The 27920-nt window shown below is 35.8% G+C and overlaps 1 long non-coding RNA gene across 1 annotated transcript in view; it reads left to right on the forward strand.

Annotated features, from left to right (window-relative positions):
• LOC148093277 (uncharacterized) overlaps positions 1-27920 on the forward strand; it is a 206769-nt gene that overhangs the window by 94475 nt on the left and 84374 nt on the right. The window contains exon 2 of the long non-coding RNA XR_015714368.1: positions 20092-20200. This is a non-coding gene — a long non-coding RNA (uncharacterized LOC148093277). The remainder of the gene's footprint in view (positions 1-20091; positions 20201-27920) is intronic.

Here is a 27920-nt window from a genome sequence, read left to right on the forward strand (position 1 = left end):
ATCCCCCCCAGGCCTTCACCCCATTATTGTCTGTGTTGGTGGGTTATGCACATATGCATACAAGGTCTTTGGTTGATCTCTTCCCTCCCCCCCACTTCCTTCTGAGAATATTATATTAAATGTTTTATTAACTTAAATAAATAAATAACTTAGAGCTGCACCAACTTTTTATAATGATTATAAAGTTAATGGGTATCTCTGTACAGAGCCAGCTCCCTTCTATAGGACTGTTTAGGTAATGTCTCAGGTATTGCTAATGTAAGTTACATATTGAACATCTTTTTATGGAAAGCCATTTTCTACATTTCAGATTTTTATAGGATAGATTATTAAAGGAGAGGCTACTAGGTCAAAGTTTGTGAAAGTTTTTAATGCTAGTGACATGCAGATAGACCGGGGAGAGAACATGGGGGTGGGGGTAGAGATACACAAAAAAATAAAGAGCATAAAATTAAAACCGCACGAGAGAAAAAAATCTAAGATGCTTATGGAGAGTATCTAGCTCTTCACTTTGACTAAAGGATAATGTAGATGCTGTCAGCGAGAATGCTAGACGTGGCCTGAGGCAAGACTAAATAAGCTTTTCAAAACTGGAACTCATATTATTTTCTTGGGATGCTAATGGGTAATACTGGAGAGTGCTCTGGGTGCAAATAAATGTAGAAATTGAAAAACTGAGCAAGCAGTTTTTTTCAGAGATTTTCAGTGCCTTTAATATGTTACTCTGAATCTTTATTCTCTAAGAGGAGAACATTATGGGTAGAGTATTCTAGCATCTTACCAAGGGGCAGTTTTTAAAGAGCAGTAACGTACGTCATGAAACAATTTGGAAAGTGATAGCTTATGGCAGGAGGGGCTTGATTGCTACGGAATTTGAACTTAGTTTGATGGGCGAGAAAATCACTGGAGAGAGCCTGCCTGCTCACGTTCACAATGAATGGTGACATTTTTATCTTTGGGTCTTCTTCCTGAAATATTGGACTTGAGTCTCATAAATACCTGGGTTGAAGAGTAAATGCAGTCAGTATTTTCCATTTGCTTTTCCAATGAGTTTATGTTACTGCACTCAGCATTCAATCTTTTGACTTTGCTGGTGTCTTTTGAAGAAATGCTCAAGTCCTCAAATGTTGCTATTAACAGCCACTGTTGTCACCGTATGCATGTATTTTCATGACAGCTTCCTGCTTCTCCCTTCACTATTTTAGTTAATTCAGAATAAAACAATGAAATATTATTTCCTACCTACAGGTTTGCTTTTGTCACCTTGTATTTCTAAAACATCATTTTTAGTTCAACTTTTAACATTCCCTTTGAGACTTTCCCTACTTTAGTATTTCTACATACTTTATTATTCTTACTGTGCAAACCGGTATATAGTTCACGACCTCTATCAAATAATACTCTTAGGGTGATATGACATATATCATAAACACCGAACAATCATCATCTGTAAAACTCATCAAAATGTACAGTCTATCCTTACTGCTTTGATTAGGCAGAACTTTGTTATAAATGTCTATCCCTCTGTCTCCCTCCCTCCCTTCCTAGCTCTTCATTTTTACCCCTCAGCAGACTCTGTAGAGACCCACCTGTGGGAAATGCGACTATGCAGATGTGGGTGAAGCGTGTCTTGCGTGCTTATGCTAACGGGTTATAATTTCTGTCATTTCTACAAACCTCCTTTGCCTTTTACAAAATTATTTTACTTATAATGTAGCCTTCCTTCCTTTCTGATATAGGTAAATCACAAATGTCCTTCACATACTTGAAGAGCCACCTTTTTGCGTGCTGCCTTTCTGAAATATTTCTTGTAAACTAATTACCTCAAACACATACAACATAAAAACACACCCAATCTAAATGAACAGGAGGGCAGGAGAAAAGAAGACACATGTTAACTTGAAATTTAAAATACTAAATATATCAACTGCTATTCTAAAGAAAATAAAAGTATTGACAGATGGTATTCAAATATATATATATATTTACTAAAATGACAACAAAAGTTTATATTTATCCTTTTAAAGAGAGTATAACAATGAAGTTTACCTGCCTAACAGATCAAATTAATTCAAAGGTCACCAACATAAAATTTCAATCATTTTAGATTATTAAGTTATAAAGAGACAATTTCTGGAGGATTTTTATAGCAGATACCAGCAATTTTCCCCCATAATCTTGCCTCATTAGGTCTTTTTTTTTTGCTACCTGAACCCTGATTCCTTTAGGTCCTGGCATGTCCCTTCAGCTCAGGGAACGTGCTGAGGGAATGATCAGAGTTGGCCCAAACCAGTCCTGATAAGCTCATTTTCCTTGGCCTGTGATGGCTCTGGAAGCAGACACATGACCCAGTTTTGACAAATAAAATGTAAACAGAGCCTCTTGGATAGCATAGCCATTCACTCTTTCTTTTTTTGTTTGAAACGCTGGTGTTTAGACATACAGCAACACGGACTTTGTGACAATGAGGCAACATGTCAAGTGTAAAAATCAACAAAATATTGGTGGATGAGAGAGAAAAATCTTGTATTTCTGAAAACATCATTGAGCATCTGTACCATCCTCAGATTTCTGCTTCTGCATATCTGTTTGTATAAAAAATATCAACCATTATTTGTTGAGTTCACTCTAGATGGGTTGACTTTCTTTTACTTTAAAATCATTTCTAATGGATGCAAAATTGATGCTATGTATTGGCTTTTATTAATTAAGACTTACATGAGTGTTAGAGACTCTTTGAATACTCAATTAATCCTGTTTATATTAATTTTATTTTCTGTTCTTCCCTCAGATCTCAGTTGCTCCCCTGATTATTTCAGTTCTCCCATTACCACCGTCATAATATCATGTGTTTCTCCTTACTAGTTATAATTTAATTTTATTTGTGTAATTACATATTTAATGATTGCTTTATCTGTTACTTGTCATGTTTGAACATTGGAACAGAAGATACCCCATAATATTTAATATAAAGTAAATTTAACACAGTTATATATACAGATCTGTTGCCCTGTGTCCTTAAGAATGCATTTGGTGTAAAGGAAATGTTCTTATTGTCAACAATTCAGCAAATTCATAGACTATTATATACATCCTAAATCTAGTGATAATGTCCATTAATGTGTGTTTTGAGGATAGAACCAATTTTGAAGGGAATGGGGTTTTTTATCCCCCCCCCCCCTATGTATTTTTTCAGACTCTACTAGAAGAGAACTAACAAATAAAAATAATTTTAGGCAGGGAAAGGAAATTGCCCAAAATGTCTCTAAAAACATATTCCTCAGTATCTACTGCTGCTTTATTTTTGTTACAGTAATGGACTTCATTTTTAATAACTTTTACTATGATCTGTAGTGATCACAAAGATAATTTTCAAAAAGTTTTCCGTATTTTCCAGAATGTATAATTTCTAAAATGTTAAAACGTAACTTTTAAAAAATGTAACTATTTTATTCAAATCATTAATTACAGAGGGGCAAATAAGATGGTAAGTCTATTTTGAGACTCCGGGATTAAATAGTTCATCTGGAAAGGCATTCAAAGTGTTAGAGTAGGATTGCTAGGTTAGAAAGCGGATCATTGTGTCTCACGAGGCTATAAAATCGTAACCTTCAGGGTTACCTATTCTACTGGACAGAAAGCTACATGTTCACATATAACTTCTCAGAGTTTGTAATGAACTGTAATTAAATAGAAATGGTAAAATCAGGCACAGGTATCTGCTCTTCGAGATTTAAGTAAGCCTTAAGTGGGTTTGTTAAACTGTGTCCTGGGGTAACATTAAAAGGACATATTATCTACCGTTTCTTTGCTCCTTTTTTTTTTTTAATTAAATTTTAAGAGGGTTAATCAGAGATACTTTACAGTTAATAACCTTTAAAAATGTACAGAGATACTGAATTCTTTTTTTTTTTTCTTCTATTTGAGACTTGATAGCTCCTGCTTCCTAAATCATTCTAGTACTATGAAGGCGTAGTACAGATACTGCTCCTTCCTATCTTGTGTTAACACTTCGTCAGTGAGACTAAATTGAATTATTGTATCATCCATCCCTCTGAATTTTATAAAATGAAAAATTGTTCAACATAAATAAAATAGATTGGGAATTTCAAGTTTTATATTATAATCGATTCTTTATTATTATAATATAATTGATGCATAGTCTTTATATTTTATTACCATATTGCTTTAAAAAAATGTAATTGAAGATTATTGGTTTTAGACTAGAGATAAAAAATACATTCCAAACTTCAATAAAATTGATAGGTATATGACTAAGTATTCAAATTTAATATTATTCTACATTATTAATAATAATATACTTCAACATGATTATAACCTTTATCAGTGAGTGCACAAGCTGAAACAGATGCTAGGAACACTCATATATGAGTTTCTTCACAAAAATCCTAATCTCCTGTGAAACAAATCTAAGTTTGAACTTCTCAAGAAGGAAACAGTAGGAAATCAGGGAATAAAGTAATATCTATTGTAACCCAAATCACTACTATTGAGACATTCCAGCCTTCTTTTACATTAATAGCAAAATATAATGGCTTATGCACAATTTTCTGGCAAGGATTCCCTACATCAACAATTTTCAACCAGTGTGCTGCAAGATTTTTAAAAATATACAATACCTCACCATTTAGTCTGGGGCACTGACCTCTTTTCCCTTAGATTGTAAAAAAAAAAAAAAAAAAAAAAGACAACAGCCAACACAACAATGGACGTTTGGTGTGAATGAATTATACCTATTTTTTTTCAGATTGGCAAAAAATATAATATGATTTTTGGTGTGCTGCAGAATTTTAGTAATTACTTTATGTGTGCCATGAGATGAAAGTTGAAAATCACTGCTCTTGGTAGAGGCTTGTCGCCTACGGTCACATCCTGTTCCTAATCCTGTTCCTGGCTCACTCTTTTATCTCCTGTGCCTACTGTCCTTTCACCCCTCTTTATTCTCCAACCTCATTTATGCAACACCATGAGCTTAAAAGACTCTTCCTGAAGGTTTGGAGTGAGACAGAGAGTTTAGAGCATAGAAAAAAGCAAAAGTACTACTTAATTTTGAATACTTAACACTACCATTCTTTGACTTTCATGGTCCTTCTTCATGGCAGAAAAATAATTTCTAACTTGTTTCCAGTAAGTTCTCTCCATTATCTTCACACATTTCGTTATCATTCTATTCTTATGTGAATGCCAAGTACTTACTTCCCTCTTTATAATTTTGTTTGCCTTATTATATGGGGAAATTTAGCGCCTTATCTAAATGTTTATCAGAAAGGCTTTAATTGTCCAGTGATACTTTCCTTTTTCAAACAAAATAATTCTAGAATATATTCTTAAAGGAAAAGCCTGAGGAATCTATAATGAGAATACTTCCTCTCCCATAGATAGCAGAAGCTAGGCCATCATTTTTTTTTAATAGTCAAGATGATGATGATGATGATGATTTTCTCTTTCAGTTACAAAATTAGATCTCCACTAAAAACTTTTCCCAACTCTCTGGGTGAGTCACTGGGGTGAGAGCATTTTCTCAGCCTGCTCTCTGGAAATTTTCTCCTCATATATGCAGATGGACACAGGAATACTGATGTGTGGGCACCACCTTTCAGGCTGCAGTTTGGCTTCCTGGGGGTGGATGTGCCCTGGAGCTGATGACTCTGTTCTTTCCCTTTGTCTTCTAAGTACTTTTAATACCCTTACACATGGTCTGGGCAAAATCGCTCCTGAGACAGAAGTAGGCCATCAGTGCTGGCATCTGCCCGCCAAAGGGGCTCTATCACTTTTGGGAAGTGCTTCTCTTTCTTGATTACGATTATTTTAAAAAGACATGTTTTTTTGGAAAACAAATTTTCTGTTCTAATAGGCTACATCCATTCTTAATAGTATTGGTTGTCACTTTTTCTAAAACTTACATAGAGCTTTTAGCATTTGATAGATGGTTGATTGAATACACAAATAATTTTTTGTTCATTTAACAAGTGTCTGAAAACTTTTGCTTTTAGGAGAAGTCTTATTTTATTTCAGGCTAAATCAATTAAAACCTACTTCAGATTCTCAGCTAATGGGATACTGGCAAGCGATAGTTGTCCCAAAATTGTTTTGGGGCTTTATCCGGTTTGATTAAGGATATCAAGAAAAACCAGAAAAAATCATAAGTGAGTTGTAATTAGTAACAGTAGTTAGTCTGGGGTAGTGGAATTCTTCTCAACAGCAGAACAGAATCAATGAGAAGCAGTTGAGACATCGACAAATTGTAATCTCTAATAAATGAGAATGAAAGGGTACTTTCTATAAAGGTTTCCATTTATTGCCAGTAGTTCTAACTCTGCATTAGTACTTAAAGCTATATTTATTTTCATGCTATTGGTTAAAGTAAAAAAAAGTCCTGAATATTTCTAGAATATTTATATAAATAATTTTGGTAATTTGTAAGTATGTTTTCTAAATTAGTAAAAATTGGTAATATTCTTGGATTCCAATAAATACTAGCATTTTTAACATTTGTAGAGAAAGGTGGAAGTATTATCATCTTTCTAAACTCAGGAATTTTCCCTGTAGTTGCAGAGACCCTTGAAGAGCCCTGCTTTTACATGGTTTTCTCATGGAAGGAGACACCTGTAGGTCATAGATAATCCCTTTACTTTTCAAACTGGTAGAAACTTACAGTATGAGCTCTGTATTCTACCATGAAGCTCAGAATAATTAACATTTAAATATTTTTATTCATCAATAATTAATCTACTACAAGAAAAATGACTTTATTAATAGAAAATTTAACTAAACGTGATCATTCCTTTGTTAGCAATTGGGTTCCAACTAATTAAGTTTTCACATAATTATTTTTTTTCAATCTGCTGCCGTTCCTTCTAAAGCACATCTTTTTTCTTCTTTCTCCTTATTAGCATCACATACCCTTTCACCTTAAATTGGGAGATTTTATGAAATACTAATGAGCCTTTCAGATTCAAAAGAATGTTTAACATTGTTATTTTCCAAGGCATTTACAATAAGGAGCTGTAATTGCATATCATTTTTCTTTTGCCTGCTGATTGAAAGTTCCTCTTAAATAAACACATTTTTATTTCTAAATATATGAATCAACTGCCAGTGTTAAAACTTATTTATTTATTTTTTTGGATAAAGGTCAAGGGTAAACATGACTAAGCCCTAAAGGGGACATACTTTCATGTGTTCAAATGTTGGCATCATCATAATCAAATTCTTTTCACAATGACTTTCAATGCAGCTTAGGTTTGTTTTGTCCTTGGGAAATGTTTGCTATGTTGCTGACCCCTCATTAATTATATAGGCCTTACATGAGAGACAGCTTTAGCACAGAAATAATATTTTTCTCCCATTTTTCTTACCCATCTTTATTTTTAAAATTTTTTATTGAATTTATTGGGGTAACATTGGTTAATAAAATTATATAGATTTCAGGTGTACAATTCTATAACACATCATCTGTATATTGTATTATGTGTTCACAACCCCAAGTCAAGTCTCCTTCCATCACCATTTATGCCCCCTAAGCCCTCTTCTACCTCCCACCAACCCCCTTTCCCTCTGGTAATCACCATATTGTTGTCTGTGTCTATGAGGTTTTTGTTTTTCTTAATAGCTTCACCTCTTTAACCAGCCCCACAAACACCCCAGAACTCATAGTTTTATAGCTTTTTTCACTATATAGTCTTTGATCACTTTTAATTATATTTTAGCAATTTTATTACATTATTATTTATAGAAACAATAAAAAGATAGTTCAGAATTTTCTCTAGCATGGTTGATTGAAATCCTTTTTACTGTTGTTACTTTACAAAGGTACATTTCTTCTTTACAACTTATAACTGGTAATGCTACACAATTCTTTAGTACAGCTTTCAGTCCTTTTGATTTTATCTGAGTGTTCTGGCTCTTCGTGCTCAGCCTCATCTCTTCCTCCTCAAATCCCTTAAATTTTAGATTGTTTCTCAGCTTCACTGAATTTGGTTGTTTGAGGATCTTGGTCAGATCTAGCAAAATCAAATTATTTTAAGAGTCAGATAGTAATGGAAAAATATGGTAATGGATTAAGAGAAGGTGAGTTGGTGGGGATTGTGGTGAATCATAAAATGCGTGCCCTACCTAAAAGGCATTAAAGTTTTAAAAATTTACTAAAACTTTCTGCTCACCAAAGAAAACAAACCTCGGCTAGAAGTTGCCCAATAAGATACCAATTTGTGATCTGTCTTTGAAAGTGACAAAGAATCTGAAGATCAGAATTTTAAGCACCTTGCCTGATGCTACAATGCTATGGTAGGGCTATGAATTGGATCTAGATCTATCATTTACAAAATCTTTAATTGATCTTAGCTTGATATTACATTATCATATCATATTAGGCATTAAAAAAATAGAAACATTTTCTTGAGGATAATGTAGTAAAATGAAATAAAATGATATAAACAAAGGGGTGCTTTAGAAGGAATCTTTGTTTATACTAAAAAAATTGATTGTAGACTTGCAAGTATAACATGGTTTCGTGTTAACTGTATAAGGAGTTGTTAGGAATTTGTACAGTAAATGATCATAAATGTAGTAGCTTAAAACAACTTTCATTTATTATCTCACAGTTCTGAGATCAGAAATCTGAGTGGCCACGACCCAAAAGTACTAGTGCAACTTCTGCTCCTAATACTCCCACTTCTTTATTTTAGGGCCTGTACTAAGTGCCTTATTTGCATTGGCTCATTTAAATCTCGTAACAACTCTATGAAGTAAGTTTTTGGAACTGCGCCCCTCTTGAAGATGAAGGAACTGAGTGGTGGTTGTTATTGAGATAGATTCTATGTGCAATCGAGTGTATCTCTCGTGTTCCTTTTCCCACCACCCTTAAAACTGGAAGGTAAAGAAAGGCTTTCTCAGGATGAAGAAAAAAGTAGAGGATAGCACTGCTGTGCTGGCATATTTTCTCTCCCCTACTCTAATATATTAATAATGTCACTTTAATTTAGCTAAAAAAAGTGCCATCCTTTTTCTTCCCAAATACACAAGAGTAAACGTTTCATGAAAAATTTCTTGGCGGATCACTAATCATCCATGCAGGAAGACAAAAACCATTATAAATATTGCAAACAAATATAGGTAATTTGTTACGAAAATTTGGGGAGATTTGGAGAAGGAAGGAAGTTGATGTATCCCTTATGTTAATAGCCGTTGAAAGCTTTTTTTGTTTTATTGGGGTAAAGAAGGAGAAAGTGCATAAACCTGAGTCCAAGAGCCGTTCTGCTGCCCAAATCCACTGATATTCTGCAGAAACATCAAACCACTCAAGTCCGGGGCCACACACTGCTGACAACACCACTGAAGATATGCCACTGTCCCCAGGCAAATAAATGGAGAAAAGTTTCTGTCTCCCACTTCTTCTCCTGCTTCCTATCAGCAGAACCCAAAGTGATCCAGGATGAGAGAAAACCTAAGAAATGTAATTAGTAGGTTTTCCAGGGCCTTGAGATATAAAGCAGAATAGAAAGGAGCTGGAATGTAGCTACAAGCAAATAGTCCAGTGAACAGCACACTGGGAACAAATGCTGTGGGAGATTGGTGTTCAGTCTCCAACTTATTATTTTTAGACTTTTTGATAGTGTAAAAGCGGTTCACACTCAGTAGAAACTGTATTTTGAATTTTGATCTTTTCCTGGGCTAGCAGTACGTGTGGTAAAATACTCTCCTGTGACTCCATAGGCTGTGGCAGTGAGATTATTTTGTTCAACTGTAGGCTGGTAGCAGTGTTCTGAGTATGTGTAAGGCACGGTAGGCTAAGCTATCATGCTCTGCAGGTTAGGTGTATTAAATGTATTTTTTACATGTTTTTACTGGTTTCAGAGAGAGGCAGGGAGTGGGAGAGAGGCTTAGAAACATCGATGAGAGGGCTGGATTGGCTGCCTCCGGCATGCCCCCTCCCGGAGCCGGAGCCGGAGCCGGAGCCTGCGGCACGGGCATGTGCCCGACCGGGACCTGAACCAGCGGACCCCTGGCGCAGGGGACACGCTCAGCCGCCGAGCCGCGCGGCCCAGGCTAAATGTGTTTTTAACTTACAGTGAGCATGTCTGGACGTAACACCATCATGAGTAAAGAAGCATCCATAGTTCCTGCTTTGCCTCCTCTTTGTACCCATTCACCCCTCTTCTCAGTCTACCCTGAGCCCCCTTTCTCTGTTTTGGAGGTTTTAATGGAAAGAGATGTCCATTTATTTTTCTAGGGCCCTTCCCTTTGCCTGTGTTGAATTTCAAACCTATCTAAAATTGCTGGAGGCTTCTGCTTCATGGTAAATACAGTTGCAATTTTTGATGCTATCTATGGTATACACCCTAGTGTCATATTGCTATAGATCTTATTGTCTTTAATTTGGGGGAGAAGAGCAGTAAATTCTTGGACTTAGTATTCTTAAAATCAATAATTTATTGAAATTTTGAATGTGCAAATATTCGGTTTCTTTTACATTTTCTCCAGAAGCTTTATAGTTTTAGCTTTTACATACAGGTCTGTGAGCCACCTCAAGTTAATTTTTGTGTATGGAATGAGATAGGGTCAAGATTCATTTTTTCCCATAAATATGTTTTTATTGTCACAGCATCATTTATTGAAAAGACATTCTTTCCCCCCCATTTATTTAGCAGTGATATTTGTTATGTTCCATTTTTTACCTTTGATAGTCATTTAGTTGTGTTTAGCTTTATTTTTGTGCTTGCAGTTTTTAACAAGAAGTAAAATTTTTTTTTCTATTTTTGTCTTGTGTTTGTCAACATAGAAAATCAAATAGTGTTCAAAGCATATCTTGGCAGTAAGAGTAGTATCTTGTAAATAAGAATAATCTTACCCTTGTAAATTTATTTCAGAAGAGCTCTGTTTAAGAACTAGTTGATCCTACATGATCCCGCAATATACTCCATTGGATAGGAAAACTAAGATGTCATTAATAAGTGACATAAACCTTCATTTTAATTTTTATCAGATTTCAGTAATCACAGAGTATAATCCAGAAAGTCAAGTTAGACATTTTAATGTATCCAAATTTAGTGACAAAATATTAAGATCTCTTTCCAACTTTCCTGACTCTGCAGAGTGCTGGCTATTATCACAGCTAATTGTCTCTCACAAGATACAAGGAGGAATGAACAGTCGAGTATTAAATCTAACATCTAGAATCACCCTGTGTTGCTTAAAGCCCAGCACTGTCTCAATATTTCTGTTAATGGATTGATTTTTAATATACATATCACATTTTTCTCATTACATAAATCACTGCTCGTTTCATTTTTGTGTTCCATTTTTAAATTAGTTATAATTCACACATTTTCAAAAGTAACAGAATATCATAAAATTATAACTAATGAATATTATTCTTAGGCATAGTCATATATTTATTCTTATTTGAATATTTTGGTTAGAATATATTCATTAAAACTGATGACCTACGGATGCTTTCTTGCCTTATGATGGGATTACCTCTCAATAAATGTTAAGAATATCGAATAGAATAGAGTTAGTCACTTATAGCGTTAAGTCTTGAACTTAATTTTTATGTTTACATTATTAAAGCTGAGCCTGTTTATAATGGTCACTGTTGATGAAGTATGAATTTAGTTGCAAACACTCAGAAGATATAACTATGAAATATATCGTGAAAAATATCAAATTGTTTAGCAGGTTGGATTTTAGTTATCATTGACTGCCTTACAATTGATTTTTGCTTCTTTTTTATGGTTGTAGAGATATCTTATAGTACTCTAGGTTAAATGAATTTTTAGAGTAATTAAAGAGTTGTTTTTTCTTTAAGTAAATAATTCTGGTTTAACATATTAGCTGGACAGTAAGGACTTGGTGACATAGAAACATTTCAGAGAAACATTTCAGATTCCTAGCAAGTATTTCAAAGAAATCAAATAAACAAAAATAATTACTTCATACCATCGCCAAATCCCCAACTGGCAGGTGGGATGGGATCCATGTGATTTTTGCATTTAGAACATGCTTGGTTATTTTAATTGAGAGACTTAAAAATTTTCTCCTTACTACGTAATCTTAATCCAAGAAGATGGACAATGCTTGCCTGTTTCATGCATTTCATTCCTTAACAGAAAGAGACAGCAGAATGTTTTAGAACAGGGACTGCTATTGGCAGGACCAAGGTTCAAGCCAGGCTCTTCCATGGGACTATACAACTTATCCTTCACATACTTTATTTTACTTTTTCAAATGCAGATGACAATAGTGCCCAAATCACTAAGTTGTTACAAATGTTAAATGAAACAATGAAGGGAAAGTTCTTTGCATCAATTGGGGACATATTGACTACTCAATAAATATAAGTTCTCATCACTACTTAAGCGGTAAATGTAGCCACCTTTATATACAGCTTATTTTTCTGTCAATGACTAACAATGAAATTAATGCTTAAGTATCAGTATTTTAATACAGGATTAAGTAGATGGTTTTTATTCAGGATTAACTAAGACTACAGGCTTTTAAGTCATTAAATCAAGGAAAGAATATGGGAAAACACTAGATAAAATGAAAACCTGTCCTCCAAGAAAATGTTCACTGCATTTGAAAAATTTTAGTCTTAAAAGAATTTTGAATACTGTTTTATGTAACCTTGTTTATACTAAAAAAAAATATATAGATTTCTTGATTGTCCAGAGACATCTAAATACTGGAATGGTAGGAGAGAATTTCATGCTGTAAATGTAAAATTAAATATTTAATGCTGCCATTAAAGTTTACAAGTCCTTGAGGAAATTACCTTCTGATGAAGCTGAATGAAGCTGGGAGTGTCACTGCAGAAACTGTCCTTATAACTCTGCCCTGACTGTCTTTTGACACCTTCAACATTACATTTGACATTCTTTTCAGGCCTCAGCCCTGCCTGGCTTTCGGATGCCTGTCACATGATGTGTTTTCAGGATTCCAGTGTTTCCGAATCAGACAAGCTTCTTGCATATTTTATTAAGCACAAAGTTTTTAACACAGAATGGCTGGATATAACTGGGTCATTGCTACTGAATGGCGAATGACACATTTAATGTCATTTTTTTTTTTTTTTTACTGGCAAAATCTGCTCTGTACTTACAGTGAAATGTGACTCACACAAAGTGAAAGACTCACATTATTTTTCTTTTGCCTGGCTGTCTCAAACAACAAAAAGGACAATTGTGATTTTTTAATAAACAGGTTCCTTTATAGAGAGATACATGTCAAAAGTCAGGAGGAAAACATTACTCATCCGAAGCAATTTCTGTGAGTGAAAAACGGGTGTTTTATTCGACTACTGTTACCTGTCAACTTGTAATATCTGTTGTTTTTTAACTATGGTAATATTTTTTTCAAAATGGTGATGAAGCAAGGTGCGTCATCTTTTGCTTTGAGGGTGTGACATAAAATCTAGGACTCTTTCAACTTTTAATGAGATTTTATGCAACAAGCTTTTATTTGGCACCTATCATTCATACTATATGAAATGTATTGAGCCTATTCCTCATATCTAGTGGGGGAAAAAAATCACATCAAAACAATTACAATTGGGGAATAGGAGCTAGTAGAGTTATGTTCAAAACATTATAGTAATGTGAATGATTTTAGAATTATAAGTCAGTTTTGTAAACACACAAATATTTTATTGTTTATGATAGAAATTAACCTATCCGTGAATCTGTATTTAAATATGATTATTGAAAACACTAATTTTACAAGTATACTTTAATTCAGTGCTTCCTGTTTATAGTTCAGCCTCAGCTTTCTTGCCTCTTCCACATTTTCCCCAGTGTCCCCCCTACCAACATGCGTGTTCTCAAGGGAGGATGCTTTTTGTTTCTTGTTTTTGCCTGAGTTTCAGATAGAAAGCCAGGCAAATCTTGTTGACTCTCAAAATTATCCACTGATGGGTAATTTTAGGTATTAATTTGGCTGGGCCACAGTGTTCAGCTATTTGGCCGAACATTATTCTAGATGTTTTTGTGAAGGTGTTTTTTGACTGAGATAAACATTTAAATCTGTAGACTTTGAGCAAAGCATTTTCCCCTCCATAAAGTGAGCAGGTCCTAGCCAATCAGTTGAAGGCCTTAATAGGACAAGGACTCTCCCACCCTGAGGACAAAAGAATTTTGCCAGCAGACTGTCTTTGGATTCAAATTGCAACTGTTCCTCAAATCTCAGCCTGCTGGCCTGTCCCATCAGACTTTGGACTCCCCAGGCCTCCACAATCACGTGAACCAATTCCTTAAAATAAATCTCTCTGTATATATACATATCCTCTTGGTTCTGCTTTTCTGGAGAACCCTGACTAACCCACCCTCTAACCAGTTTAAGTTTCTATTGAGCTTTATATAAACTCACCCTTACCCCTTGACCCTGATGAGGGGGTGCACAGAGCAGGGTCCCTGCTGTTCTGTAGCAATCGCCTTTCTCTCTCATCTCTGTATCCTCTCTAATGCAGAAAACTCCTTTCTTCTTTCTTTATCCTTCCTTCCCTCCCTCCCTCCCTCCCTCCCTCCCTCCCTCCCTCCCTCCCTCCCTCCCTCCCTCTTTCTTTTTTTTAACCTTTATTGTTGAAAGTATTACAGATGTTCCCTTTCCCCCCACTGATCCCCTCCACCCTGCACCCACCCCACCCCCTTCGTCTTTCTTTCCCTCCATTCTTCTCTTTCCCTCTCCCCATCTTTGTCTCCTGCCTCCCTTCTCTGTCTCTCTTTTTTTCTTTTATTTTTCCCTGAGTATCCAGAAAAAAAAAATAGCCTTTTTATATTCTCCCTTCTCTGTGCTTAATTGTAAGCTTTTTGCTTGAGTCTGAAAGTCTATAACATGAAAATTTTAAAGCAAACCTCTTGTAATCCTAAAAATCCCGTAAAACCCTAGCTGGTGCCTGATTCTAGGCATTAAAACACGGGGCTTTCATGACGATTGTCCAAATCAAGAGGTAAATAATGAAAGAGAAGGCAAAGAAAAACAAAGATTAGAAACTCAGTCCACTTCCATTCTTCATTCTGTGTGTGTGTGTATCTCCCAGTTTGGGCTTAATGGTAGATGAGGAGAGGTCAAAAGGAGCTAAGAGGATGAAAATTATTTTGATTACTTTAAACTATTGTCCTACCATGATTATTATAGTTTGGCAAAGGAAATTCAAAGGAAGAACACGTGACTTAGTTTCAGGAGTTGGAAAGAATGCTTTTATGTTCTGCAAATGACTGAGAAAACAGTTGCAATTGTTTGGGAACTGTGATTACTGTGTGGGTATAGTGGGAGGAGGGCACAGGAAGGAGTGGTGGGAAAGGATGAACTTTAATCGGACACTATTGGACGTAAACCCTGGTTCTAATACTAGCCCAGTGCCTTGAACAAGTTTAGTAAACAAGCCTTTCACATATATAATAGGGATAATAATAAATATCTCCCTGATAAAGTCTTTTGGAAAACTAATTTTTACATATTCCTGTCTTTCCAAAATGCATGTCGAGTTATTCCATTCTCTGCTTTAAGTATTTCATCTCCTTAACAAGGGTTAGAAAACCTTATTTCCTGTAACCATAACCCATAACCCCTTGTCTCTGCGGCCATATGTCACCTCACTTCTACCCCTTATCTATCGTTCAGCCACACGGAGCCTTTTTAGTTCATGAAACCTACCGTATTCTCCCACTTACTGGTTTTGGCATAGACTGTGTCCTCTGCCTGGAACTGTCCTTTCACATCACCTGAATGTAATGCCGTTTCCGTGGGCAGGATTTCCTGAGCCCCTAATCAAGTCAGCTCCCCACATATGGACTCCTATTCTGAAATTTATTCTTATGTAACCCTTGTAACACATGAAATTTTGGGTTGCACGTTTCTTTCCAAGAAGTTACAAACTCCAGTCCAGTTGAACATTTCTGTTTTAGTTTACCACTATATCTGTAGAACCTAACACAATCTCTGACTGTGAATGTTCAATAAATATGCATTTGTTCAAATAAATATTTGTTTAACTGAGTAGAAATATAAAGCACCTTGTTCAGTGGAAAAAAATAGTTTTAGTTACATTTTCCTTACTCTCTCTAATATTTTGAGAAATATATGTTGTATTTATAAAAGAAAGAATTAAAGCCTTCTACATTATACTAAGAAATTTGGACATTAAATTCAAACTAGCTTTTCCACAAACAAAGTTCTGAATTTCCATCCCCAAAATTGTTCCTTCCCTTTGAGATGACACCACTATCATCATTCCAGTTGTTCAAACCAAGAATCAAGATGTTATTCTTTTTTTTTTTTTCTCACCTGAGGATTGTTTATTGATTTTAGAGAGAGAAAATGGGAGAGAGAGAGAAAGAGAGAGAGACATCAATTGGTTGCCTCCTGTATGAGTCCCAAGCAGGGATAGAACCCAAAACCTAGGTATGTGGCCTGACTGGGAATTGAACCTACAACCTTTAGGTTGCCAGGATGATGCTCCAACCAACTGAGCCACCGGGCCAGGGCCCAAGATGTTGTTCTTAATTACCTCTTCCTCTTGCTTCTCCTATGCAGCCCACTACAAGTCCTCTTGGCTGCCCCCTTGTTCACCATTATTTCTCTTTTCCAAACCACTAACATGTTTTGATTGCACTACTACCGTAGCCTCCCAGCTCTTGTTCTAATGAAGTTCTCTTTTCTCAGTGCCGTCTTTTACAACGTAAACCGGATTTTGTGCTGCGAAGATTTCATTATCCTCTCCTCATACTTCGATAAAATGCAGATGCTTTTTCCTGATTTGGCTGGCCAGCCTGAGTTTCACAACCTTACTGTCTCCTTCCAAGCTTTTCTCTGACCCACTCTTTTTAACCAATCTGAGCTGGCTTTTTCTGCTCCCAAACAATGCACTTTCCACTGGCTGTTCCCTCTGCCTGGAATCTCACTGGGTCTTAGCTCATTTGTCATCTTCACAGGAAGATCTTCCAACCATCGATCTACATGAATTTCATCACTGTTTTCTTCGCTTCCTAGCCCATACTGGTATTTGAAATTATCTTTTCTAATTGCTTTTTTAAAATTTACTCTTAGTGGGACATATATATGATCCATTAAGGCAGAGAGATCTTTCTGGCTTATTTACTGCTGTAAACTCAGTGCTTGAGTTGTAGAGGACATTCTTTTTTTTCTTTATTTGTCAAATGAATTATTGAAGAAATATATACCATTTTTGTAGAAAGGTAATTGTAGGAGCAATTTAGTTTACAAACATTTCTTAAATCTGTGTGGTTGACAAGAGCCCTTGAGGACTTGGTAGGAAAAAGCACATGAAAACAGACATACGCTATAGATCTGTACCTCGAAAGATGAATAGATTTGAAGTAATTAGGGAAGATGCCCATGCCCGGGAATGAGGTACAAGGTACGATCAGAAAATGCTAAGCCACCACCTGAGGGTAACTCAGAGCACAGCACGTCAGAGGGCGGACAGGTGAAGTACACCTTAGTTTTGTTTTATTTTTTAAGTTACAGTGGTACTTTGGTTTTTGAACGTCTCCGTGGACAAACATTTCGGGTTACAAACGGGGAAAACCCGGAAGGAAATGCTTCGGTTTTCAAACCCGCCCCCGAAGTGGAACCCGCCCCACGGCTTCCGCTCAGGGCAGGACCCTGAGGCCCAGCCGTGGGCTGTGGGTCCCTCGGTTTTCCAAAGTTTCAGAGCTCGAAGGGGCTCCCGGAGCGGATCACATTCGGAAACCGAGGTACCACTGTATTTTAATCATATTGGGACTTATGCCATCTTCAATACTTCTTTTGGAAAACACCCTGAAGTGACTGATGTTCGCAGTGACCTTCCATGCATCCGGTTCATCAGCAATGTGACGGGCAGTGGGATCCAAATGACAAGGGGGAATGAGCCGGGCACGCAGCAGGTCCTGCAGGCGGCCGCGGCAGCGGGGGTGCTCGCCGTGTTTGCGGCACAGGAGGGGCGCCTCTTCCAGGCCAGACTCGCGCGGGAGACCGTCTGTAGAAGGCGATCTCTCTACTGGCTCTTAAGGGAAGAGATAACCGAAAGCTACCGGGGCTGGCGAGGAGGCTCCAGGCAGAAAACACGAGACCAAAGGCACAAAAGTGCAAAAGTGCTGTGCTTGGGGGACGCTTTCAGCTGGTCCTTTCCTGGAGCATTCAGCCTGGGAGCTAACTGTGTGTTGGGAGGGGAGAGTGAACACATACCCAGGCCCAGGGCACAGAGGACCACATATGCCAGGACGACTGGGAAGACTTTGGGAAGCTACTAAAACTCTAAGCAGGGGGGTAACAGGGTTCTCTGTCCTTTAGAAGTATCATTTTTGTGTCAGTATGGTAGGCGTTTCTGTGGGAAGCAAAGCAGAAGGGGATAAAGTTCAGTGTCAACTAGAAGCTCATTGGATGGCTGTATGCAGGGAAATGATGAAGGCCTGACACTCAGTAGTGACAGTGGGGGTGGACAGGATGGAAATATTTTGGAAAGCAAACTATAGAAATTTTGCAGATATTAATGTTTGAGACAGTTTATTTAAGCTTATTAGATTGTTTCAATGCTCTCTTGCTATATGGGTGTTATAGGATTTGAGACATATGATCAATTTAAGCACAAGTAAGTAAGCAATCGGAATAGAAGTGTTAAAATCCATAAAAATTTTACTGCTGCACTCTGGGGTAATTTCTAGTTGCTGTTTCTCATTTCATTTTAATCTGTTGCTCATTTTCATTTAGTAAGGGTTTCAGGAAATGTATTTCTATTTGCCTAGAATGTAACTATTTAATTCTGTGCTGCTTTCTTTTGGTTATGGTACATATAAGGTGGGACAAAATAATGCTTCTATTCTCAATTTACCGATTGGAAAATTAGACTCCCTCGACCCCCAACCCTCCTCCCCTCAAAAGAAATGTTATTTATCCAAGGTTTTGGAGATACTTACCGGTCGAATTATGGCTTAGACACAGATTTCTTAATGCCTGTTTTTTTAACTCTTCTCAATAGGCCACTATATTAACTTATCTTCTCTTTGAATATTTTCCCCTAAATCCCATACACCTGTAAAACAATTATATTAGGGAAAATTATCTTTTAATATGCATGCTAGTAAATATAAGAGACATGCTTAGTACCTGCTGAAAAAGATCTCATGATCCTTGTATAAGAACTCAGTAAAACCAATAATATTATTTTCTTTGCTTACTAAAACAATGAAGTTTGAAAAAGGAGAAAGTTATTTCTCTCTAAATGGATATATGTAACTTTTAAAAAAAATTTTTATTGATTTCAGAGAGAGGAAGGGACAGGGAGCGAGAGAGACAGAAACATCAGTGATGAGAGAGAGTCACTGATTGGCTGTCTCCTGCTTGCTCCCTACTGGATCAAGCCCACAACCAGGGCATGTGCCCTGAGAGGGAATCAAACCTCGATCTCTTAAATCACAGGTTGATGCTTAACTGCTGAGCCATACCCGTAGGGTGGATATATATAAATTTTTAATTTTGTTTATTTATTATTTGCCACATGTAGTATTGGTTAAATGTTTTGGTTTTAGTTATAATTTAACAGAACAAATACAACCGAGATCACATTATGAATGAGAAATGGAAAATTCATATATTTTATAACACTTTAATTACCCATTACCAATCAAATTCTTTATTAGTGAGCTTTTTGAAATCTTTTTAACCTACATTATGAGATGTTTTGGAAACATCATGAAAGGATAATTTAGCTTTTTAGAAGATGATTTTGTTGTTTTATTTGAAAGAAAATCTCACCAAAAATCTCTCTCTCTTTTTTTTGTACACTATTATTTATTGTCTGTTATGCATATTCTCAAGTTACTTTCTTTTTTTCCTTCACCTGAGGATATGTTTTTTATTGATTTAGACGGAGGGAGAGAAAGGGAGAGGAATATCGATCAGTTGCCTCCTCTGGGGATCGCACCTGCAACCTGGGTATGTGCCCTGACTGGGAATTGAGTCTGCCACCTTTCAGTGTATGGGAGGACACTCCAACTGAGCTGCACCAGCCAGGGCTCTCAGGTCACTTTTAATCTAGTGTATAGATTCAAAGATAGAGTCATCCTGTTCCAGGTCTAAAACTGAAAAACCAAATGGATACTTGTGAAGAGGGACTCACTGGCAGCAGGGAGCAGAGGAATTTCTTGGACTATTCACACATCCTCATTACTGTGGGCATCAGGTAAGGTTTCTTTTAATTTTCAGTCACACGTAGCTTCTCGCAAGGAAGACCTATATGCTAGAATAATTTTTCTGCTTGACCCATATTACCTGAGTTTCTTCCTATGTAAGATAGATGAATATTAACTAGGATAGCAGCTTTCTAGAACATTTCTCTATCAATTATCCATTTTCTCTCCTCATTCCCTTTTTTTGTGTAATTTTTGGAAAAAGAATATTGTGATTTTATATTTAAGGCAAAGATTTATAAGCCTAAAAAACTCACTTATTTTAATAGTATGTTGCAAATTACTTAAATGGTGCAAAACCATTGCATAGAACCAGTAAAACACCCTTGGGGACATTCTTTATATACAGTATCCCTTGCTTCCTGAACTTTTGTGAAAGACCTTACATTAGTGTCTGTTTTTGCTAATTGAAAGAAATCCAAAGAGAATTTTCCCTTTTATAAAAAAGCCATTATAGTACTAATGTAGGTCTTTTTGTAAGAGGGAAAATTATTTTGAGATATCCTTTTGGTTAGCAAAAAAAAAGGAACTAATGTAGGTCTTCATAAAAGCAAATTTGCTTAATGTGAATTCTCAGAAAGCAGGAGATACTTTTTGCTTAATGCCATTTCAGCATATGAAAGGTTTCATATTCATAGTACACTCTACTTTTTGGATAGTGGGGAAAACCTGTATTTACTTTAGCAAAAACTGTGTGAAAAGGAGATATCCTTAGAAAGTAATAATAAATGGCAGAAATCTATAATAATAAATAGTAATTAAACACTATGATCTAACTCATGGCATCATCAGTGATACCTTTATGAATCAAGGCACTTATCAATGTATTGACTGCTGAAAAATTGCAGCATTACAACTATATTCTAGTTGAATTTTCAGCGTTGACTGATATCTTTATTATTAGTATAATACAGAATTGGAGACCTCAATAATTCTAGCCAGTTTTAGTCATTAATCCCAGATTGCATTAGTCCCTAAAACTCACTTAAGTTACACCATGTGTGAAAATAAAAATTGATAGAATTTCAGTAAAAACTAAAAATAAGGTTTATATATTTTTTATTAACTCAAAGCTCAGTAGGAGGAAACTCTGAGGGGTCCAACAAGCTAAAAATTGTATTTGAAGTGTCCCTGGTCTGTATTCATAGAACTTTACTGCTGGTCTAGATAGTCCATCTGCCAGGTCCATTTTAGTTCCAAAATCTCTCATTTTTTAAATGATGAAAATAAGCCTACAATGGTTTGAATTATAAATCCAGGGCACAGGCCTGAGAGATGAAGAGCCAGGATGAGGGTTCGGATATGATCCAGGGCCTCTTGTGCTGCACAACAGGAGAGGAATTTTCTCTTTCTGTTTGTTATGTTGGAATAAACAGATTCTGGGGCTCTTGAGGTATGCACTTTACTTAATTTTACTATACCTTTTAAATCTGGTTTAAATATTTCCGATATCCTAAATATACTACCTTTCCATAAAAACATTAATATGAAAAGTCCACCTCTCTTCTTAAATTTTTTATTGTTTTCTTTAGAGTGGCACAAGAATCCTAGGATTTTACATTTGAAATTATATTTGGAAAACCATTTCTCTTTGATTCATTCAATGAAAACGAGTGCTTGTTACATGAAAAACAGCTAGATATGGGGGAAGTTACAAAAATTAGTGAAAAAATGAATCATGTCCTCAAAGAACTTGGAGTCATTGGATGACTACAGGGAAAAGACATGTTCTTTTTATAAGTCAGCAAAGTTTTCAGGTGTGTACATGGGTACATTAAAGTTTAGTATAACAATTCATTTTAGAGTTTCTGAAATATTGTTATGAATTTTATTTTTTGATATCAAATGGTTAAAACCATGCTTTTCTTCTTTCTTGTGGAAACCCATTCAATGCTCGTAGAACATGGCCTTCACATTTTGATATCAGTCAATAGTAACCTTGCTAGGTTTTACTGTGGAATGACAGCATATAATTAAAAGATGTAGACTGAGTGTGAAAAGTTAATTAACTGCAAGATTTTGACAGACACCAGGTAATTAAAAATTAAAATGAAAATAGCTTTTAAAAAATTTTAATTATGTTTTATTTTATAATACAATACTCAGAAAAGTGAAAGGGGATGTTTTCCATTAGCTTGTTCGTCCATCATAGTCGTTCTCACATTATGCTCCCAGTGCAATCATAATGCACTTCCCACCTGCAGTGCCCTTAATCTGTTTCTGAAAGTAATTTTAGAAATTAGAATACTGCTGTGGCATTAAAGTTTAATACTTTGTTGGCACCATAGGCAGAAACTGCTAAAAGGAAAAAAAACTACCTTGCCAAATTGAAACTAAAATTATTTTCCTTTCCCCTTTCTCTTTTCACAAAGAAATGGAACTTGTGTGTACTATAGTCATGAGAACAATTTAATTTATGACTCATTCTAATGCCCAGCAGCATTAGCTATATCTTATTATGTCTTGACCACAGTTTCCTGATATTTTTATTTTATTGAATTCTGATTGACTTCATCTATTTTTGAAAAAGATAGCTCATTCTTACAAATCATGGACCATGATCTTTAAAATGGGTTTTGGATTAGTGCATACTGAAATCTTACAATAACTAAAGTCACTTATTTAGAACTTCTAAGCACAGAAATAAAATATCTTGGAGTATGTGAACAAGACCCAGTTGCTTCTTTTAAAGGCACCTTGTTTATTAGAAGGCTTTCAGTTTGGTGATTATCTGACAAATGCTGAACTACTGACCTGAATGTTAGAGGCCTCCTTATAGGACTCTGTTTGACAGGTGCTGGGAGAGTCATACAGTATTTATTCACCAAATATTTATTGAATGTTTATTATGTATTCACCAAATATTTATTGAATGTTTATTATGTGATGATTATAATTCTAGCACTGAAGATAAAATAAACAGACATGATAACTGCTCTCCTAGGACATCCAGTAGATGGTCAGTGTATAGGTAGATGGAAGCTATTTTAATTCATGCAGTGAAATTCATTAGCTCCATTGAGGAAAACCAATTTAAAGAGGTATTCTCCCTTTATCATTCTCAGAAATCCAAATTTTGTCTAGAACTATTCATAAGGAATGCTTCTTCCAAAAAGTGTTTAGTGAAAGATAATATGCATTGTCACAGAAGCTCTATAGGGTGGGGCAAAAGTAGGTATACAATTGTGAGTACAGAAAACACAGAGGTTAGCACAGCCAGCATGGCTCAGTGGTTGAGCACCGACCTATGATCCAGGAGATTGAGGCTCAATTCCCAGTCAGGGCATGTCAGGATTGATCCCCAGTAGGAGCCTACAAGAGGCAGCTGATCAATGACTCTCAATCATTGATGTTTCTCTCTTTCTGTCCCTCTCCCTCTCCCTTCCTCTCTCTGAAATCAATAAAAAAACACATTAATAAAAGAAAAAGAAAACAGAGTTTATTCTTGTATTATTAATTATTATATTATTTTCCATATGAACAACTGCAAACCTATTTTGCTCCACTCTGTATGTCCCTAGTATGGGCTAGTACTCTGAGTAACTTCTTAGGGGCAAGAGAAGCTCTTTATATTCCTAGACTTGAATCTCCCTCTAACAATTTTATTAAATGTTTTATATTTTAAAAATCTATAATTTATTATTTTTAAAAGCATTAAATGGTTTTAGAGACTGAAGAAATATAATCCTATCCTTATTAATTTGCAAATTAAATTAAAATACTTTTAAAAGAAATCATGTTATGTTTTTAGCAGTCACTGTGCTCTAAATCAGTGATTCTCAGCCTTTTTTATCTCAGGGCACACATAAGCTAATTACTAAATTTCTGTGGCACACCAAAAATATATTTTTTGCTTTCTGACAAAAAAAATAGGTATAATTTTGATTCATTTACACTGTATGGCTATTGTTATGTTGGCTGTTGTCATTTATTTTATTTTATTTGACAATCTAATGGGAAAGAGGTCAGTGCCCCTGACTAAATAGTCAGGTACTGCATGTTTTAAAAATTCTTGTGGCACACCGGTTGAAAATTGCTCCTCTAAATCATTGTGAACTTACTGCAATACAAGTTTTCTCTCTTATATTTACTTAACAGGATGCAGTTGTTTGTGACTAATTTTTTTTTTTTTTTTGCTTTTATTGGGTTTTTATTAGTTTATTAAACTTTTACATTTCACATTTTACCGTTGGGTTTTCTGTTAACAGTTCCTTCAAATAGATTAAAGCCTCAGAAGCAACATCTTAGTCATAATTATAATAAGAATACTAACACACTGTTACAATATACATGATGTTTATTGTGAACAGAATTTAAATAAATATATAGAATGTGAATATGTATCCATTAATGTGTTTAATTATAGTTATTTCAAAGAATTCCATTTAAATCTGGGGCAAAGAGGAAGTATAATTATCACTATCTAAAAAGTAGATTATATTGGTTTACAACAATCCATTTGCCTCAAGTCTCTAGTGTATTACCTGTTATAAAACTTTACCAAAAAGTGATTTTCAGAATGGGTACAAAATTAAGTATTCAGTATAAATTTGGTTAATTCTCAAATCATATATAGAGAAGGAACAAAACTTAGAGTCATTGTTCCAAATTGTACTCCTCAAAGCAAAAATAAGAAAAAAAAATAACACTTTCCAAGAAATTAGTAGAAACAATTGCAGAGATAATTACAAATATTATACTCAGAGAGAAAGTAGAACATGTTATTGACAAAAATTCTTTGTTGCATCACACTATTCAGCGCCACACTATATTAATGATATACATTGTAGAAAAGTAACTGTTTTAAAATATGTATTCTATTAGACATTTGGTTTTATGGCTGGATTAATAACTTGATGTGCAGATTATGAATCAGCTCTTGACATACGTGCTGTGCAGAGTCTGAGGGAGAAGTGTTCCATGGTGATTCAGTTCTACTTTTATGAGAATAAAGAAAGGACATACTTACTTTGAAGTGAATGTATTTTGCACTGAATTTTAATCCATACTCTCAGTTTTATTTATATCACACATATTGAAAAAAATAGGGAAAATTATTATGTTGATCTCATCACTACCACCAAATACTATTCTTTGCGGTATGCTGAGACATAGATTTGATGTCCACTCTGAAGTCAGCTTATCATTGAGTATAAAGACAATTCCCCAAGTGTTTGAGAGGAAACAAAGTAGAAAGCAGTTGCTTCTTGGCATCAAAAATACAAGTAAAGAGAAATTTTATGATCTCAAGGGATGTGCCCAAGTAACTAGTAAAGTATCCCAAGCCCTTAAAAGCCTGAACTTATTACTTCAAGACTGAAGGAGAAAGATTTCTTATCATGTGGATACGATATTAGGATTTCACATGAAGATGAACCTCCAGAATAAAGAATTTGACATTCTCTTGATATTCTTTCTAAAAAGTCTTCCTTTGAGAAGTATTTTTTTATATATACTTGGACATATGTAAGAACCACAATGAAACGTAGCAAACGCAGGGAGAAATAATTTCCAGGGCTATAGGCAGCCAAAATAAGACTTGAATTCCATGTAGCACCCTAGCTCCTAAAATAAAACTCTCAGCCTTCTAGTTTTAAATGTGCCTTGCTCACTGACTGCTTCTGAAGAACTGCTGGAAATGGCCCTGAGTGAGAAAACACTCATAATTGCTGGATCCGTACTCAGTCTGAGTCTTCTGGACCGTATAGTGCCCTAAATGAGTGCCATTTACCGTAATTCATTTTAGGAGATTAGATTTTCTAATTTGTAGGATTAAAGAGTCAGAAAAGATGTGGAAACTGACATGCTGTACAGGCTTTCAGCCATCAAGAAGGTTGACAATAATTATAAACAATATAATTTTTATCATTATATGAAACAATTGTGACTTTAAAAATAAAAAGTTTAAAAGGACTGTGCTTTGTTTTTATTGCTAAACATTGTGTTAATTTCTTTTAACAACTGTAATGAAGATAAACATTGTCAAGCACTCAAGCAGGTCCTACCATCGGCAGCTACTGCAGCTGCTAGGCGGGCCCGCGTGGCTTCCATCTCTGTCGCCAGCAAGGCCAGAACAGGCCCCAGGGACTTCGTTTATCCTCACAGCACAGCAGGCAGCATGAGCCTCCTATTTGTATCTGTTCCCCATGTGGTGGGAGCTCAGGCAGATGTTGTGCACACAGTGGGTTTGTGTCTCAGCTGAGGAACTCAGCAAATCCCTGACTCTAAGGGCACCCCTACCAAACGTGCTCATTCTCCACGTCAGAAAGAGATGCTCCAGATTCTGGTCAGGAAACCAACCTGCCCGCTGGCCCAGAGGAGACACTTTCCTTATTACCCTGCAATGTGCTTGAGAAAAGAGGAAGAATTTAACTTTATGACTCAAGTACAGAAGCAAGTCTATTCCCTTGAATAAAAGTATCAAAGGCCTTTGTTCAAGTTCATGGAAATGCCACACCCATGGGGAGTATCTCCCAACACACTTGTACATCCAATGCCCAGAAATGGTGGACAGAGCTCAGAGTTTCAGCAAAATTAGAAGATAACATGCATTTGCACTCAAATGATGATTGCTTCGTAGTTGAAGGCAATTGGAAACCATCTCAGGTCATAGGATATTAAATAAAAACTTCATATATGTTGATTTCAAACTGGGAACCTACGTTTGACACACTTAGGCTTCCTTGATGTTGGCTAAAGCTTTTGTAGACACTCCCCCTCCTAGTATTAAGATTTAGCCACATAACTTCCAGGCCCTGTCCACAGGTAACATGTTGGAAGATATCCCTTATGTTATAAAGAAACCAATAACATCTAACTAATTAAATGGTAGGAGATAAGGAATGAACTCTTCCGAGATTTTTAGTATAGCTAAAACCTTAGAGTTCCTGTGTAGCTCAACATTGCTCTGAAGCTTTTACTCATGTGAGCCTCCCCTACTGAGAAAGTGTCTAAGGGCATAGAGCTTAGTAAGCCTTAGTTTTTAATTAGAAGTTAGAGAACTCTTTTTCCTGCGAGATCATACTATTTCCCTCTATTAAGAGGGATGTGACAGTAGGGATGGATAAAGCAAAAAGTCCCTTTCCAAACAAGAGCCCAAGAAGTGGAACTGGCCCATAGAGTAGATCATTGCTTGAATGGCAGTTGGTAGCAGGAAGTTAGGAGCGAGCCAAATATATGTTTTCAGAATTTCAAACAAGCAGGTCACGTAGAGCATGGCTAACAATGATATAAATTCTTTTACAATGACAGGTTTTTAAAGGGAGAGCTGTATAACAATCGATAGAGGCAATTTTTCTATCCTTGAGGAAATGCTGATGACTGGTTAAACACATTAATCACTTGGGTGGCTGTAGGACTTCAGGATTACTCCATGTTTTCAAAGATTATTACCAGAAATCAGCATTTGCCCTATTAAGTCTTCAGCTAAAATACCAGACTGTTGCAAGGAAATATAGGCATTGGTCTGAAATGTTTTTTGTAGCTAGTTTTACTATCTCCTGTAATATAAAAGGAATTTTAGTGTTTATTTTTCCTGAAAATAGGTGACTTTTTAAATATGTTTTTATTGATTTCAGAGAGAGTAAGGGAGAGGGAGAGGGAGATAGAAACATCAATGATGAGACAGTTATTGATCGGCTGCCTCCTGCACACCCCCTATTAGGGACTGAGCCCACAACCCAGGCATGTGTCCTGACCGGGAATTGAACCACG

This window comes from Miniopterus natalensis, chromosome 4 (assembly GCF_054644295.1).
Source record: "Miniopterus natalensis isolate mMinNat1 chromosome 4, mMinNat1.hap1, whole genome shotgun sequence".
Taxonomy (NCBI): Eukaryota; Metazoa; Chordata; class Mammalia; order Chiroptera; family Miniopteridae; genus Miniopterus; species Miniopterus natalensis.